We start from the raw sequence: 18208 nt of genomic DNA on the forward strand, positions 1-18208 counted from the left end.
ACCCAAAACCCTCCTACGATAAAAGCTTAGGCATTCTCAACAAAATGATGCAGACTTTCTTGTAAATGCATAGCCTAGCTTGCCACAACAAAGTGAAATCTCCCACTGCCATGAATAAAAATGGAGCTATAAATGAGTGTAGATATGCATGAGCTAACACTATAGCTGGGAATGAGGGTGGCCCCTAAACTAGGGACTAGGGAGTTAAACATATTCAGAGACAGGAGGCATGACCTTGGGCTCACCAGTGGTAAAAATGAGAATTGGATTCTAAGATCCAATTGGTTCTAAGATTAAAGTGGGACTCCCTCATGGAAAGAAGAAGGTATATAAAACCATCCTTTAGCATGGTCTAAATTCAAGAAAACATGTCCATCTGTTGCTAGTCTCTCAGTGGAAAAAATCCTCTAAGAATCTATGAAATTAAAATCACAACCCTTTCACTTTTAGGTGTAGGGTTTGAATATAAATATATCTTTATGATTTGTTAAGTCATGGGCTTTGCTATTAACCTATTAATGATCCCAGGTCTGTGAGCCACCTTTAGGCACCTGGAAAATTCCAACACAGTTCTTCTCTAAAGATATATGTCCCCAACTCAGGCTGTACAGGAGCCTAAAACCCCAAATCATAAAATGCAAGAGGAAATGATCCAGCATGAGCAAGAGGCAACATATGCAAGAAACAGCTGATACAGATCTGCTACCTCTTCAGTTAATTGAACCATATGATATAAACTATAAGTATATTTTAAAAAATAAGAACCAACAAAGGGAATTTAAAAAACATAAGTGATTAAAATACAATGATAAACAATACATATTAATATACTCATTTTATAACAAATAATTATCATACTGGTAGACTAGCAGTTTAAACACAGCCAAAGAGAGAATTGATGAACAGGACCTTGAGTCCTTATGTGTAAACTGTGAACCAAGCCAAGTTACGCTATCTCAGGTTCTCCCCACATGCTTGAACATAACCTGGGCCAAGGAGACCTAGATCAGAGGAAGTGCTACTTCCTGTACACTTTCTTATAAAACTGCCCTAAGCCATCCAATCAGTGGCACAGCCTTCACACGGTTTGTGAAGAACACTTCTAGAATTTTCTCCTCAGAGACTAAGGCACATCTATTAATAGACTCTGAAATGTTAAGTTATGTTTTAGATCAGATCAGACATTGTCTTTTGGTCTCACATTTCTGATTTTGGAACATAACATCACCTTGTTGATGGTCTGATCTGCAACATTTTTAATGGACAGAAGATGCATTAAAATCTCAAGGACACACTTGATGGTCAGCAAAATCTCCCATTCTAGAATAGCAATCTAACTCATGCAATAACTACTAAACTCTGTTGTATTTTATATTTCCCTGAAATCTAAGTCTCTTAAGTCAAAAGAAGAGCAAATATTCTTCACTGTACCATTTAATCTTAGCAATCACCCTCATAGTTTTTTTTTCCATTTTACAGATACAGAAAGTGAAACCTATCAAGACTAAGTGATTTTTCCAAAAATAAGAAGATCCCACTCTTCAACACCAAAGCTCACGTGTTCAATCATTATATTATACAGTATACCTTTCCGTGAATTCTGAATCATGATTAATGTTTAATCAGGCTTAATGTTGAAATTCTGAGCAGGAGTTAAAAGAACAATTGACAAAGAATTTCAGTGTTTGTTTGATTTTATTTTTACCTAATCCAGGAGTATACAACAAAAACTAAAAGGACAGTTCAGGCCTACCACTTCCTCCTAGGGTTAGCTGTTCTGTTTAAAGCACAGCTACTGGAAGCTCTCAATTCAAATTTGACCCAAGGTTCAACTTATGGCAAAAATGGATCTCTCCCCAGGCTCTTCTGTGTCCTCCTCAGCTACACAGTATGGTGGTTGTCCTCCTTAAGGACATGAAGAGTTCATTGCTGAGAAAGAAATAGTAGGGCAAGAAGAATGCAGGCATCGTAAAAAAACAGCTTCCTTTTTGGGGTAAGTATAAAAGTAAGGGGCAGAAAGGAAACAGCATTGTAAATCATTGCTGGAAGGACTACTGGGTGCAGAGAGGGCTCTACTAAGGAAGCAATAATGAAAAATGACTTTAAGGAGTGTATCTCTCTCACTCTCTTTCTTTTCTTTTACAGCAAACATTTTCCTGGGTCTCTTTTCTCTATCTATCAGGGACCAAATGAAGGAAGACTGTTTACAACTCTATAGTCTTCCATGTCTTTTTTTTCTTTTGAGTTTCTATTGCTATTAATAATTTCATCATGATAATCACTACTTACTGATTCAGCTCCTATTTTCTGAGCCCCTTGCACATGCTTGGTACAGAGCTAGATTCTTCAGATGTGTTAGTGCCTGTGAACATACTAGTTCTATAAGGCAACTGTCACTGTTTCGCCTTTATGGATGAGGAAAGTGAAGTCAAAGGAGGTTAACGTGTAAGTGGAAGGATAAGGATTGAAAATCAGGTCCTTCTTTCTATGACCCATGCTCTTAACCATGATGATATACCCCTGTGCACATCAACAGGTGTCAAGCAACGTTAACAGAGAGGGTGTTATGGTAAACAGTTTTGAGAAATGCCAGATTAATATAATTAAGCTGCTTTATAAGAAAATATGCATGAGAGATTTCCCAAAGGAGGGTATTTCCCAAATGTATTTGGCTACAGGGTCTTTTTTCAGAGGACGCGTCTTAAGACAACTGTACTGTGGAATGCACATTGGGAAATGCTTTTATAAACTGATATTTCATTGGAGTAAACTCTACTTAATTATTATTGCCAAAACGTAGGTGCTCATAGTGGGCAAAATCAGCCCCCTTATAGAATATTATTTTGTCCAGATTTCTTTCTGCCTGCATATGCTGTAAGTTTTACTGACCATCTGAAAGAGACTCATCTTCATATAACTCCCTGTTATGTGGGGAATGTTAATGGAATTCATACTTTCCTCTCCAAGAAATTTCATGACTCTCTCCCCCCCCCCACAAACACCATAGGGACATTTCTATTCAACCAGAGACATTTTATTTTTTATTTTTTAATAATTTTTTATTATGTTAGTCACCATACAGTATAACTTTAGTTTTTGATGTAGTGTTCCATGATTCATTATTTGCATATAACACCCAGTGCACCATGCAATATGTGCCCTCCTTAATACCCATCACCGGCCTATCCCAGTCCCCCACCTCCCTCCCCTCTGAAGCCCTCAGTTTGTTTCCCAGAGTCCATAGTCTCTCATGGTTCATTCCCCCTTCTGTTTGCCCCCCCCTTCCTTCTTCCCTTCCTTCTCCTACCGATCTTCCTGCTATTTCTTATGTTCCATAAATGAGTGAAACCATATGATAATTGTCTTTCTCTGTTCGACTTATTTCACTTAGCATAATCTCCTCCAGTCCCATCCATGTTGCTGCAAATGCTGTGTAATCGTTCTTTCTGATGGCTGAGTAATATTCCATTGTATATATGGACCACATCCTCTTAATCCAGGCATCTGTTGAAGGGCATCTCGGCTCCTTCCACGATTTAGCTATTGTGGACAATGCTGCTATGAACACTGGGGTGCATATGGCCCATCTCTTCACTATGTCTATATCTTTGGGGTCTCAACCAGAGACATTTAACATAGCCACTCACCTGGTGTCTTTCAGAGTCCTTTCCTTAAACTCAAGTTTCAAACCTAAAGTGTGTGAAAAATTTATCAAAAACAAAACAATAAAAAAAAAAAAACCACAAAAAAACCCCACCCCTACCAAACAAACCAACAAAGCAAAACAAGACTTAATATTTTTTATCAAAACAAGAAAAAAAAATCTTACCAAGTTCTCACAAGTGGCCAACCATTTCTAAAGCTAGTTCCCTGACCTGGACCAAAACATACAGCTGATATTCACAACTTGCTTCTGTCTGCATTCCCCTCAATCTATCAGCAATTACCATCATGGAGATAATAATGAAATAGGAGAAAGACTGACTGAATGTGGAAAAATGGAGTTGTTTTCTGACAGATGTGTAGAAGAGGCTCAAAGTATTAAAAGGAAGTAAGGGTCCTGTCTTTAATGCTGGACCTAGCAAATAGGCTACAGGATTTTCCGTCTGTAACAGTCTATGTTTGTAAAATGGAAGAAGATAAAGAGGGATAAATCTATTCACCCTGTCCTTTACATCTTCATTGTCCTTACAGAAAACACAGTGACTTCTGGACCACAGGAAACATAAAACACATGAGTAAAGTGACCCTGAAAATCATCCAATACAATGATTTTAAACACTGTGTTTCATGGAGCCTTAGGAGAGGTGCAAAGGATCTTCTGGAAAAAAAAGGATTCAAGACCCCATCTTTCACTTCAGTGAAAGCAGTTCTATGTCCCTACTGGGGGAAAAATTGAAATTTCGTTAAGATGGGACTTCCAGTCAACATGGTATTTGGAGTTCATGCCACTATCCCCGTGATCTGTATCTGACACAGGAAATGGCAAAAAATAGATTTTTAATTGAGTAAGCACAGAGGCATATTAAAACTAGACAGTGAGAGAAATATAAGACAGGCTGAGAGGGGGGGGGATTCGACTAAGGGAAGCAAAAGCTCCAGACTGGATGGTAACTATGGATAGCACTAGCAGGCATAGGGGCAGCACTGTGGGTGTTTCATACCCTGAATGTGAATGTCAAGCACTCATGGGAAGGAGGAAATTGATAGGGATTGAGGCGTGACCAGGATCTGTGAACCATCCTCATTCTAGACCTTCTGAACAAGCACTTATAAGCAGTGTGACCATTTTTGGGTGGGAGACAGGCAGAACCTGAGTAGCCAGTAATTCTGGGAGAGATCGGGGAAGAACCCCTTCTCCTGCTGCTACATCCCACCCATTTCTAAATCGTAACTGAAACAGCAAAGACCTCATCAGAAGCTTCCACTTTTAGAAGAGTCAGCTGGTGGCTTTGAAGGTAAAGTCAACTGGAAACAAGTTGATCAGCTGGAGTTACAAGATATGTGAGCACTAGCCCTATGGAAGAAAAACAACAAAAAGAAAAACAGAGCTGATAAAATCAGGAAAGAAATGCATAATAAGCATGATTAACATTGTCAGTGAAAAAGGAAGGTGGAGCTTCTATGAGGCACAATCCTTGTATAAAAGAGGGAGCAGGGGATCTTAGTAGTGAGATGGAAATGGTTATGTGATGGGAGTCATGATAGGAACAGCAGAAGAGATAGACTGAGTAGTATAGACAGAGTCAGACAGAAACTGGTGATCTGGAAGATCAAGCCATAAAAATCTCCCAGAATGTATCTCTGCCACATGAGATACACACCCAGGTCCTCTTTGAGAAAGGATTCAAAGTCCAACTACATGGAGCAGGTTTACCTGAAAGTCTTCAGTTGTAGCTTTCTAAGTGTCTACTGTGGCTTTTGAGTCAAAGTCATGCTATTCTCAGGGCAGCTCCCAGCCAATGACATAGCAAGGGTGATAATGTGGGGCTCCTCTAATGAGCAATCTTTGTGGATGGCAGGGACTGTCAGGTTAGTATAGCCACTTGTGATGTCACAGGTGTTTATTCTCTTTAAAGTGTTTCTACTTTTTTTTTTTTTTTTTTTTTTAAGAGAGAGAGCGAGAGAGTGCACCTGAGAGAGAGCAAGCATGTGAGCAGGTCGGGAAAGGGCAGACAGAAAGGGAGAGAGAGAGAATCTTAAGCAGCCTCTTCATGTCCAGCATAGAGCCCCACATGGGGCTCAATCTCACAACCCTGAAATCATGACCTGAGCCAAAATCAAGAGTTGAACATTTAACCGACTAAGTCACCCAGGTGCCCCATGAAGTGTTTGCACTCCTAATTCCACCATGACATCTGGTTCCTGAAAAACCAAAGCTGTCACAGCATTGGGAAGGTGTAAAGATGTGGAAAGTATAAAAGAGAAGCTAAGAAGCATGGAGCATGGATACACAGGTGTCGTAGGTGGACCATGCAACTATGACAAAATAAATTTAAAATAAGAGGTCTGTATTCAAGGGGAGGGAGATGGGGAGATGAATGAACTAGGTGAAGGGGATTAAGAGGTACAAACTTTCAGTTATAAAATATATAAGTCACGGGAATGAAAAGTACAGCATAGGGAATAAAGTCAACAATATTGTATAAAATTTGTATGGTGACAGATGGTAACTACACTTATCGTGGTGATCACTTTGTAATGTATATAATTGTCAAATCACTATGTTGTTCACCTGACACTAATATAATATTGTATGTCAACTATACTTCATTGGAAAAAATAATTCTATTTCCAACTAAATTATAATTTAAATATGAGAGAGAATAATGATATTTACAAATGGACAAGTACTTAGGAAATCATCAGCAAAAATATTTCAAAGTAATGATTAGAACATATACTTAACGAATAATGAATACAGAGGGAAGTAAGGCTAGGTAATAGGTACTTATGAATAAAGAAAATAATAGCATACTGGTGTCCAGATTAGACATGGCAAATATACATATATACATAGTTCCTATAACAATCTGGAATTAAAATGCCACCAACCAGGTGATAAAACTTGGGAGACAAGAGCATAACTAAATTTTGTGTCTTGATGGATGGAAGCTATAAATACCAATTAAACTCATATTTTGCCAGAAAAAAAGATTAGGCACTATTTAGAGAAACCACTAAAATAACAGAAACAGTATCAATTTAACAGAAGCAGGAAGGGAATTTGTTTTTTGAAGAAGAAGAAGACAGTAGACAAAGGAAATAAATTAATAAAAAAAGCCAGTATATGCCACTTATAAGAAATACTTCTCTCAAGACAAAAAGGAAAAACATATATACCAGAACTTATAAACCAAAAGAAAGACTGGATATATTAATATCAGATAAATTAAATTTAGGGCTAACAAGGGGGAAAGAAGAGAATATTTCATATTAATAAACCTAACAGTATACCAAGAAGGTGAAACATTTATGAACTTTGTCTCCACCCAACAACATGGACAGATAAAGACCAAATGGAGTTTCAGAAAATTCCAAATAATTGTGCATTACACTGAGTATATTCTCTGACCAAAAAAACCAAACCAAAACAAAAAAAACCAAACAATTGGAAATAAAATAAGGTTGGTAAAATTTCAATATCATGGACAAAAATTCTTGTTATAAAATGTGATTCTGTTGTTTAAGAACTTTGAAAGCCAATGATTTGATCCCACGTTACAGGTGGGGCCATTGAGAACTATAGATAACAAAGTGTTTGGACAAGGCCATGTAATGTAATATAGAACCCAGGTATGCAAACCCAAACAAGACAGCAAAAATCCGGCTGCTGAAATTACTTATCAACAAAATTGAACTGGAGATTTTTTTTTTCTTCAAAGTAAGCTCTAAGCCCGACATTGCCTTGAACTCACTACCCTGAGATCAAGAGTTGCATGCTCCATTGACTGAGCCGGCCAGGCATCCCTGGAGAAAAATACTTTCAATATAAATTGTATAAGGGTAAAATAAAGTGAAATTAAATGAGAAGATCCTAATTCAGTTATCAGTACTGTGTTTTTCTAATGTGGAATGAGATCCTTTGATTTCAAAATGAGTGTCAAGAAGGCTGGAAGAAGACTAAACCCTAAAAAAAAAAAAAAAAAAAATCACCATATTTGTGAGATTATCCTGGATAATGGAAAGTGGCTGTGAAGCTAGAGTGTTTGTGGTTAAGTCAAAGGATCATTTTACCAGTCTGCAATGCTATGAAAGCTGGTATTTTTCCTTGTTAGGCTTCTTGGTAAGTCACACCAGTAAATGCTCATTCTTACTTTTTTCCTTCATGGGTGCCTTTTCTCATATAAGGCTCAAATTTAGAAAATAGTGGGGTCAGGGTGATCAACAATGTCTTATGTTCTAAAAGGCAAAATAAATAAAGGATAAAAAAAGCAGTTGCCTTTACCACCAGAGAACCATTGCTATCTTGGACAGAGAGATCAACAGCAGAGAAGAGGGGCATAAACCATGCTTTAGGGAGTTAGAGGAAGTAATTGGGGAGGACATACAGGCAAATTGCTAGATTTTGTTGGAAAAGTTTGGCCAAAGAGTAGATAATGAAATAAGATGGTAACTTAGGTTATAATGAGGTCAAATAAAGTTTTCTGAAAATTATAAAATGACTTGTGTAATTTTGAAGGATGAGGGAGAAAATAGGATAGACTGGTTTAATTTGGAAGCATCTGGAGATGGAAAGAATCAGTGAAGGTGTAGACTGTCCTAATGCAGTGTGAGAGACATAAGAGAGAACCATGTTTGGGGAATCAATAGCAGTGTGGCCATGGGAATTGCTGACAAAGGCCAAGAGAACCTGATTGCCTGTAGGGTTAAGATAGTAGAGTAACTATGAATACCCAATATTGAGAGGATCAGTACCATCACCATGATCACCGCTGATACTATCTTTGAGGATAATGGATAGGCATGGCAGTCTGTAAGTTGTTGCTGACCTACACGAATATAAAGACATGACATATGTGAACACACATACACACTAAGGCTGCAGAGAGAGAGAGATTTTGACTTTCTGAATGTGGAAGACATGAAAAATGCTCTCCAACACCTCCCTTCTGTCTTGGGGAAAATAGTAAAAAAAAAAAAAAAAAAAAAAAAAAAAAAAAAAGACATATGGTTTGTGATGACATAATGGGTTTCATTTCTGAAAACAGCTGTCCAATAGCCTCTATGAATGGAGTGAGGATAATCTAAAGGCAGACAGGTGGAGAAGAGGGTTGTGTGGAACTCTGGGAGAAGGAATGCTTTAATGAAATGATACTGAATGAGTATTTAAGAAGTCTAGTAGTCTAGTCTTATTATGGCAAGTCACTTATCTTCTCTAGATGTTAGTTTCCTCATTTGAATTACAAGAGACTGGCCTGAGTCATGTCCGAAGTCCTTTGAAACTCATTCTGCTTCCTGCGTAACTACTTTATTGTATAGCTTTGGATTCATTTGAATCTATCACATAACCATTTTGGACTTCAGGTCTGTCTCACCCACACAAACACGCATGCACTTTATTTTGGTTCTATTCAGTGTCAGTATCCTATGAGGATATCATATGCATCAGTCATTTAATAAGTGGATTTTATGCCCAGCATTTTGCTAAGCACTTTACCTACATTTTTAGCTTCTTTTTCATTCTGACAAAAACCCTGGGAGACTTTTGGAGATTAATATTACCATACCTGTTTTTAAGTATGAAAAACTAAAGCTTGGGGCAATCTTCTGGAAGATCTGGAATTCAAGACTGGGTCTGCCTAGGGGCGCTGGGTGGCTCAGTCATTGGGCGTCTGCCTTCGGCTCAGGGCGTGAACCCAGGACCCTGGGATCTAGCCTCACATCAGGCTCCCTGCTGGGAGCCTGCTTCTTCTCTCCCACTCCCCCTGCTTGTGTTCCCTCTCTTGCTGGCTGTCTCTCTGTCAAATAAATAAATAAAATCTTAAAAAACAAACAAACAAAAACCAAAACTGGGTCTGCCTGGTTCCAACATCCATCTTTTAAACCACTTGCTATGTTAGTCTGTCAGGTCATAAAATGGGATGAAATGTAATTCCTTTTGTTGACGTATGTTTCAGCACTAACTGAAGACAACTCAGTGACCCAGACCTTTTCTTTACTCAGTTGTAAAAGCCTCTGTGGTAGTGTATCAGTGAAGGTAAATATAAAAATTGAAACCCTCATAGAAACTTTTATCTGATAATCCAGTTTGAAGTATGTTTTCCAGACACATTTAATAGATAAATGTATCCCTTCCTCTAAAACAAAGTTATTTATTGAAAAATAACGCAGTCATTGGACTAAATGGAAATTGCACCAGATAGGCTCAAATTTATATGGATATACACCATCAGCAATTTCATGGAAAATTGCTTCCAAAATTATAGCTTTAGATGGGACCCCCAGAAGGGGTCCCAGAAGGTACCCCATTAATAATGCTCCTTGAGGCCACATACATTAATTTGGATCTTTTGCTTTATGCAATCAGATGTAGTAGAAAGCATCCAGCCTCTTATAGATAGACTTAGTTAAGAAAAATTTAGTGGGTTTTTTAAATAATGACTCTAGGCAGATAGTCCCACAACTAAAGGAAGGTGTATCTCCAGTGAGAGAATTTGACCCAAATTATTAAAATCATGACAGGAATAGTGATAATAAAAAGTCAAATAGCAATTTACTACTTACTAATGCATCCAATTCCATAAACTCTGTTAATCTTTAGAGCAACTCTGAGAGGTGGATGAAACATCTTTGTCCTTCCTTTTGTAGCAAGGAGGAAATCAAGTCTCAGAGATAGTGATTAATCTGGTCAAGGGTGGGGTTAGTACATAGCATAGCTGTGACTTGAACTTTTGCAATTATTAGAGGAAGGGAAATGAGATTTTTAAAATATTTATTGTGGATCAGGGCCTGGGTCAGATTTTTACATGTTATTTCACCCAATGCTTCAAATTATATTACTAATGGGCTTCTATCACGAGGACAAAGAGAGAGAGAGAGCACACAGGACAGCAAGTGAGTGCAAAAAGAAGAATGATAGAGAGTTGTCCAAGGTCACACATTTATCTTCTAACAAATATTTATTGAATTCCCATGAAGTATTCTTGGTTCACTGGATATAGTGAACAAGATGGACAAGTGTAAGTAAATGTAGGGGTCAGAACTTACACCCTGTTCATATGAACACAAAGCCTTTTTTTCCCTCATGGGCCCACAGATATTACTACTATCTTCTTTTTGCTTTTTTTTTTTTTTTTTTAAGATTTTATTTATTTATTCGACAGAGATAGAGACAGCCAGCGAGAGAGGGAACACAGGCAGGGGGAGTGGGAGAGGAAGAAGCAGGCTCACAGCGGAGGAGCCTGATGTGGGGCTCGATCCCATAACGCTGGGATCACGCCCTGAGCCGAAGGCAGACGCCCAACCGCTCTGCCACCCAGGCGCCCCTCTTTTTGCTTTTCTTACTTAAAAGTACAGCATATCATATGAAAGACCACAAATGGGTATTTGCATTTCTGCAGCCAGAGAGAAGACCAAATAATGCCTAAATCCTAAATGATGGAAAAACAGTGGTGTAAAATGAACTCACTTGCAGGAATAAGGGGAAAGAATTTGAGATGAGTGCCTTGTTTGCTGTCCCTGGGTTGATGTCTTCCTTCTCTTCAGTGGGGGCAGACTTGTGCCTTCTTCCCTTTGGATTAGGTACCCAAACATAGTGCCTGATTCCTTCTCAGTTCAAGTGATAGACAAATGCAACAAGGATGAAACAAGAATACCACTCTCAAGAAAGAACTAAGCAGAAAGCCATGGTGGTTAGGCTTTGCGCCAGTCTCCTTGAACCTCCTTGATCATGATGTGTCTTTTCCGGTCACAGCCCTCAGAATCTTAAGGTATCATTAGTAACAGAATTCAAGAAACTTCAGGGGAAAAAAAGTGTCTTGTATATTTCTGCCTCATTGACTCTCCATCTCATTTCCAATCTCATCTGAAAACATATCTTTTTCTCTCCTGACCGCATCTGCTAATTGCCCTCTCCCACAGCTATTATTTAACCGAAATATATGTGATCACTTTAACAAGGGTATTTAACTTCATGGGGTTGTTGAGAGGCTGTTTTTAATAGTTTTAGGTTGAAATGTAAGTGGCGGAGGTTCTTAACCAGGAAGGGTCCTTATGAAAGCCCCATCAATCTTTTATCTAGGAGTGCTCCCTCGTCTTTCCAACCCATGCCCCCGAGAAGATTGGTTGAGCTTTATATTTATAACTTACATTATGAAAATAAAATAATTTTAATTTCCAAATATGCATGTGTAATATGAAAGCTTTCTAAATTATACAGTTTTCCTACCCTCCTCCCCACCTAGTTTCAAATATTGGTTTTTACCACTTTGTAACATTGTGAACCTTGACATGCTATTTAAATATCTTCAGTCTCAATTTTCTCATCTTCAAAATGGGTATCATACACTTACTTTGAACGTTCTCCCAGAATTAAGTAAAATTCTGTCTAGAAAACTCCTTTGACAATGAAAACGTTCATGTTAGCTCTTATGGAGTGGAGGAGCATACATGATTCTCAGCAAACTTACAATTTGAGCAGTTATTATAATATAATGCAAACTCCCTGAGCAATGAATCATTGTCTGCTTAATGCTATATTCCTTGCACCTAGAATTATGCTGGGCACATAATAAGCAAACTATCTGTGAATGAACACCTTTCACCACCATATAGTTGCTTACAACTAACTAAGTTCTTGAAAATCTATGATCGCATATGATCCCCTCAACAGTGTTGCATACAAATATGGCAAAACATTCTAATTGGACAAGCGAAAGAGGGTTAATTCACTATAATCCTATTGACTTGGAATACTGCCTAGAGATCCATGCTACAGTCTGGATCACCCTTGATGCCACCTTTCTTCTCACTACCCACAAATAGTGAGTGACCACATCTTAACAGTTCTGCCTCCCAGTTTTTTCTTAAAATATCACTGTTGCCATTGACACAAGTCAAATGGCTGGTATTTATCGGAATGCCAGCAGGAAGTTCCGTTGTCTGATAGCCTTCCAGATGCCACTCCACTCACTCACTTGCTCATTCTGCAAATATTTATGGGGCATCTATACTGAGAAAGGCACTCTGTCAAGTCCCCAGAAGAAGTGGTAAACCAGAGATGACCCTTGCACTTATATATTTTCTTTTATTCTAGTGCATCATTAGGTGGATCCCTTGCTATTATCTACTGACCACCCCCTTGACGTGGCATTTACAATGCTTCACTCAGTTACCTCTTCAAGCTCACTGCCTTAACAATTTATTAGGCTTTCTTCCATGCCTCTTGACACATGACCCTCAATGCCATAATCAGATTTTTGGTTTTTAATTCCAGGAATATACCCTGTTTTTCCATGCTCCTGAGCTTAGTGTTTTCTCTATCTGGAATGTTCTGCTCAAACTACTACTTCTCAATCAGAAGTAATTGCAATGGAAACAGCTACACCATGAGTGATCTCTCTCTGAAAGCCATAGAGCTAAGTACTCTATGTGGGTGTACGTATATATACCCACACACATAATTACCTCTTGTGTAATTCTTAAAAGACCATTTTACTTATGAGAAAATTAAAATGGAAGTTAATTAACTTACCCAAGGTCACACAGATAGCCAGTAGCAGAGTACCATTCCAAACCAGGCTTGACTTTAAAACCCATGTTCTTATCTGTTCTGCTTTATGACAAGTGAGCTTCTAATCGTCCTTCAAGACCTAGTCCAAGGGCATTTAATCCCTGAAATCTTTCCTGTCTTGTCTAAGCAAAGAGAGCAGCCCCATCCCGCACATTTACTTTACACATATCTATATGGGGGCACCTTTTGAATTTACTTTATATAAACATTTGCACTCATTATCTGTTTAGAAATCTATCTCTGCTCCTTTGAAGTCACTGGTTTAGACTTATTCGTCCTCATAGCCCCTATGTGTAGCACCATATCTAGTCAATAACAGGTGCTCAGTAGGTGGATGATGAATGAATGACTGATTGAGCAGCATTTTCTGTTAAGAGCAGTGTCAATATGAGAGAAATAAGTGAGAGAGGTAGGTGGCCGTGGCTGACGAAGGCTTGAAGACTCTGCCCACCAGGTCATCATGCATGAGTTTGACCCGATTTGAGAGAAAGCCCAATCAAACATTGCTTGAAATAGTGGAGATAAAACATAAAAACAAAAACAAAATTCGGTTTGCTGCGCTTTACATTTTTCATCTAGTGGTTTTGGCATTGCACTGACACTCAGAGCTACAGGTCAGGCCTAAGTTCATCTGGGCTTAATTGGAAAGTACATAGGCTTGTTTGGGGAATGCTCTAGGGAGTTGCTGACCAAGAGACCCCTGCTATCAACTTGAAATATAGCCATATGAGGATTTAAAAAAATAAAATAAAAACTCACTCTGTTTTTTAGCAGCATGCCTTCCATTTTTCTTGGCTGAGTTTGGTATCTTTTTAGTTTAAAACAAAGAATGAAGACAACATGCACCAATTTGATCGAAACACTGTTAGAAGTGATGTGGAAAACATGTAGCACATCAGCAGTAGACTGATTACACTAACAGCCCCAATTCTTTGCCCCTCAAGTCCATACCCTTTGCCGGATCGCTTTGCAGTGACTCCCACTGTGACTCTGAACCAAGGTACGTGACTGGGCAGGTGATCAACTTTCCTGGTTTTCCCTGGACTGTCTTGGTTTTAGTATTGAAGATCTCACATTCTGGGAGGCTCCTCAGCCCTAGGGACATCTCTCAGTCAGAAACACCAGCATCACCCTCTTGGACAATGGGATGTGACACAAGCAGAGACTAAGAAAGAACTTATTAAGTGGGCTTGTCTTCTCTTTTGTGCTTCCTTCATCACCAAGAAAAAAGGCCCAGAATAGTCTTCAGGAGAATGAGAAACACACAGGGGTGGGGGAACCAAATCATTTAGCTGCCCTAACCAGGATAGCCTACATCTGTCACTAACCTAAAGACTCATAGGCCCTGTGAATAGCACAAAGACATGTTAGATATGAATTCAGGATACAGAGACACTTAAATATACAAATACAAGCAGAATAATAAGTAGCACATGATTTTTGCCTTTGCATACCTGAAAAATATTAGAAGAGTGAGCAGATTCATTTTTTCTGGCTAGCTGGGTGAAATTATGACCGGTGTGTATACTCTATATGAAGACAAATGTAGATGAAATTAGATTTCTTCATGAGGAAGAATTAACAATCACAGCTGTTCAAAGCTCTCCAGAGTTGGCTTCTTGGTGCAATAATGAACTGTCTCTCAGTTGGGATGATGATTCTGAGGCTGGAAAGAGGGGTGACAGGTACTGTAAAGTATCCAACTCAAGTGATGTTTATTGGAGGGTTCAAATGTGCTGAACATTAAATCAAGCTCTGGGCTCGTTGCACATGAATCATGCCCATAACGTTGGTCCTGCTGCGGGTAAGTTACTCCAGAAAGAGGAATTAGTATATACAAAAGCATGGAGACATGTAGAGGCTTGATGTGTTTGGAGTCTTGTTAGATTATGGTATATGCATATGGATATAATGTATAAATGGGTTTGTAGGTGGAGATGCAGATGGGCAACAAAGCAGAAGTGATAGTATGGTGGGTTTGTACTATGTTCATCTAGCTATGTAAGGACTCATTTTCCAAGGATCCCTTTCCCTGGATAATTCAGGGTTACTTTGGGCCGCAAGAGTCATTTTGTACAACACTTGAAAGGAGGAAGTGAAGTAGTAACCACATCCTGTTTGGACTTGGAAGGTCTATGCAGGGTACCAGGGGCCGCTGTAGATCAAACACAATGTTGCTTATCTCCCAGTCTACCCTGAGGCATGGGTCAGCAGCAGGCTTGCAGCTCCTCTAGCTCCCATCACTTCTCCTTAAGCTTTTCCAGCTTCCCAAGATGAAGGCTACCAGGTTCTCCTGCAGACCATCCAAACACTCCGTTAAATTTGGAGGTTTGGAAGTATTGAGAGTGCAACACAGGTTCCATTTCATCCTTGGGGGTTCCAGTTTGTTTTTGCAGAATCCAGTTTATCCTTGTTCTCCCTTTCTTCATGTCCATTTTTTCTTTTTTACTGCAAGTCATGCAGACAACACTTCAGGTCTCAGCACCAATACCAAAGAAACCACCTTACACAGACTGTACAACCAGCATCCAGAACGATATAAAGTCAATTTCCTATAATAAATCCCTAATTCCAAGTCACTCTCAGTGGTTCAGCTTCTCCAATCAATCTCTGATTGGTACTGATAGACCCTAGAAAATAAATTGCATATGACCTTTAAGGAGGTAGCGAGCATGGGATTAAAAGCATGGTGTATAGAGTCAGACGTAAGTTGAGCTTGTAAACCTGCTTCCTTACTGCCACTTCATGAGTTGTTTATCCTTAACTTGTGTTACAGGAAGTCTCCAAGATGGCCCCCAATGACCTTCACCTCCTGTGCCCCATGTAGTCCCTTCCCATAATGTATCAGGGTTGGTGAGTATGATCAGTAGAACACTGCACAAGTGACAGTGTGTCACTTATGAGTCAAGGTCATAAAAGATACCGCAGCTCCTGCCTCTCCCTCTCTTGGTTTATTTGCTCTGAAGAAAACCAGCTGCCATGTTGGAAGGATACTTACTCAGTTGTTAACAACCATGTGACTGAATTTCCAAGTCAATCCTCCAGCACCAGTTGAGCCTTCAAATGACTTCACTCTATCATTGTACTTGTACATTGTACTTTAGTACTTTATTGTAAACTTATGAGACTCAGAGCCTGAACTACCCAGTTAAGCTGCTTTCAGATTCCTGACCTTCAGAAACTGTGTAAGGTGATATTTATTGTTTAAAGCTTCTAAATTTGGGGACAATTTGGTATGTAGTATTAAATAACCAACAACCAATACAATAAATAACAAATTAATTTCCTAAAAAGTAAAATGAGGGTAAGTATAATACCCATCTCATTGGGTTGTTGTCAAGATTAAGGGCACAACACTATATAAAGCATTGACTGCTGTGTTGGGCATGTGGTGAATGCATAAATGAACACTGTTCCTGCTGCTCCTGCTGTTAGTGTTATTGTTGCTTTTGTCATCTCTTCCAAACTTGGCATTCTAAGATCCCTTCACTTCAGGTTACAGTGGTGGGTATAGGCTTCAGTGTGGAGGTGATATTAGTATTGGATCTGAAAATCTACACTCTCATAAATTTATGATGCCTGCCGCTTGAAAATCACTGGGTGTGTGGCAGAGGTGGGCATGGAGAAGAACAACTCAATACCTGGACTGTGTTAAGTTTGGTCTTCCTGGTACAGGGAGAGCACACCCTTAACCTAAAGAAAGAGTCTTAACTTGGATTCAGACAGCAACTGACAATATCAGCTCATGTAGGTCCACCAGTGGCCCAAGGGCTAGAGAATATTAAAGGTTGGGAATTAAAATCTGATGCCTGTCTGCTTGGGAAATTAACTCAGTTGGTGATAGAGAGTTATTGGAAAGTTGCAAGAAGCATGGGCACCTTCCCAGGACTTGATGGCGCAAACAAATTGAATGGCATTTAACATATCTAATTGTTAATGAAATGGAGTATTAATTGTGGAGTGTTAATTCCTTCCCTTCAGCAGTAGTTGCTTGCTTTGACTGGAAGTATTCGCGCCAGAATAATAAAACATTGGGGCCTAAAGAGGTTTTCTAGATGAATGCAGACTTCGACTTTTACAAATGGGGTGACAGGATGGGGATGATAACAGATATATAGATATAAAAATAGTGCTAAATCCCTATCTTATTCTTTCCTGAAGGGGTCCTGGGCTGGGAGCTAACTTGCATTGAATAAATTACTTATTTTCTCTAAGCCTCAGTTTTCTCATCTGTAAAACAGGAATAACATGCATTTTGTCATAGGTATTATGAGAATTCAAAAAAGGCTTGGCCCATAGGATGTACCACATAAAACGCTGTTTTAACATTATTTTATATGCAGATTCTCAATGTTACGGTCTGCATACCAAACAGAAAAAGAATATGTGGATATCATTGAGGCTGTTCACCCAAATTATGAGCTTTACTTAAAAAGAGTTGCTTAAATTTTTTCAATGAATCTAGTCAAAATTGCAAGATATCAAAAATGACATCTTCTACAACAAGCATCACCTTCCAGTTCTGCAACCCTTGAGAGTCAGGCCACCATGATTGCCTTCTCCAGGTTTGTTTAACACAATAACAGAGAGTTCCAGAGGTTCCTTAGGAGGAGAAGGGTATTTATCAACAGGGATTAAAGGCCACCTCTACCATAATTAATAACATGACCCAGTATGTTGTTCTAAGCACCTGATCTTCAACAATATGGGAATTAATCTTTGGTTTTCTGAGTCCCACCATGCTTCTTACTCTTTGCCCTTCATTGTGAAGTCTTCTTCCTCCAGAGCTGGGGGATCTTCATCCTATCAATGTTCCCCTATTCATATTCTTTTTCTTTGGGAAATAACTAAAACTTAGGCCTAGTCAGATTGTTATGACCAGGGGCATCTACTATGAAGGAATAGGAAGTATCACAGAAAGGAGGAAGAACATGAAATAAGATAGGTGATGTTCCAGAGGGGTAACAGGGAAGT

The sequence above is a fragment of the Ursus arctos genome, unplaced genomic scaffold (assembly GCF_023065955.2).
Source record: "Ursus arctos isolate Adak ecotype North America unplaced genomic scaffold, UrsArc2.0 scaffold_18, whole genome shotgun sequence".
Lineage (NCBI taxonomy): Eukaryota > Metazoa > Chordata > Mammalia > Carnivora > Ursidae > Ursus > Ursus arctos.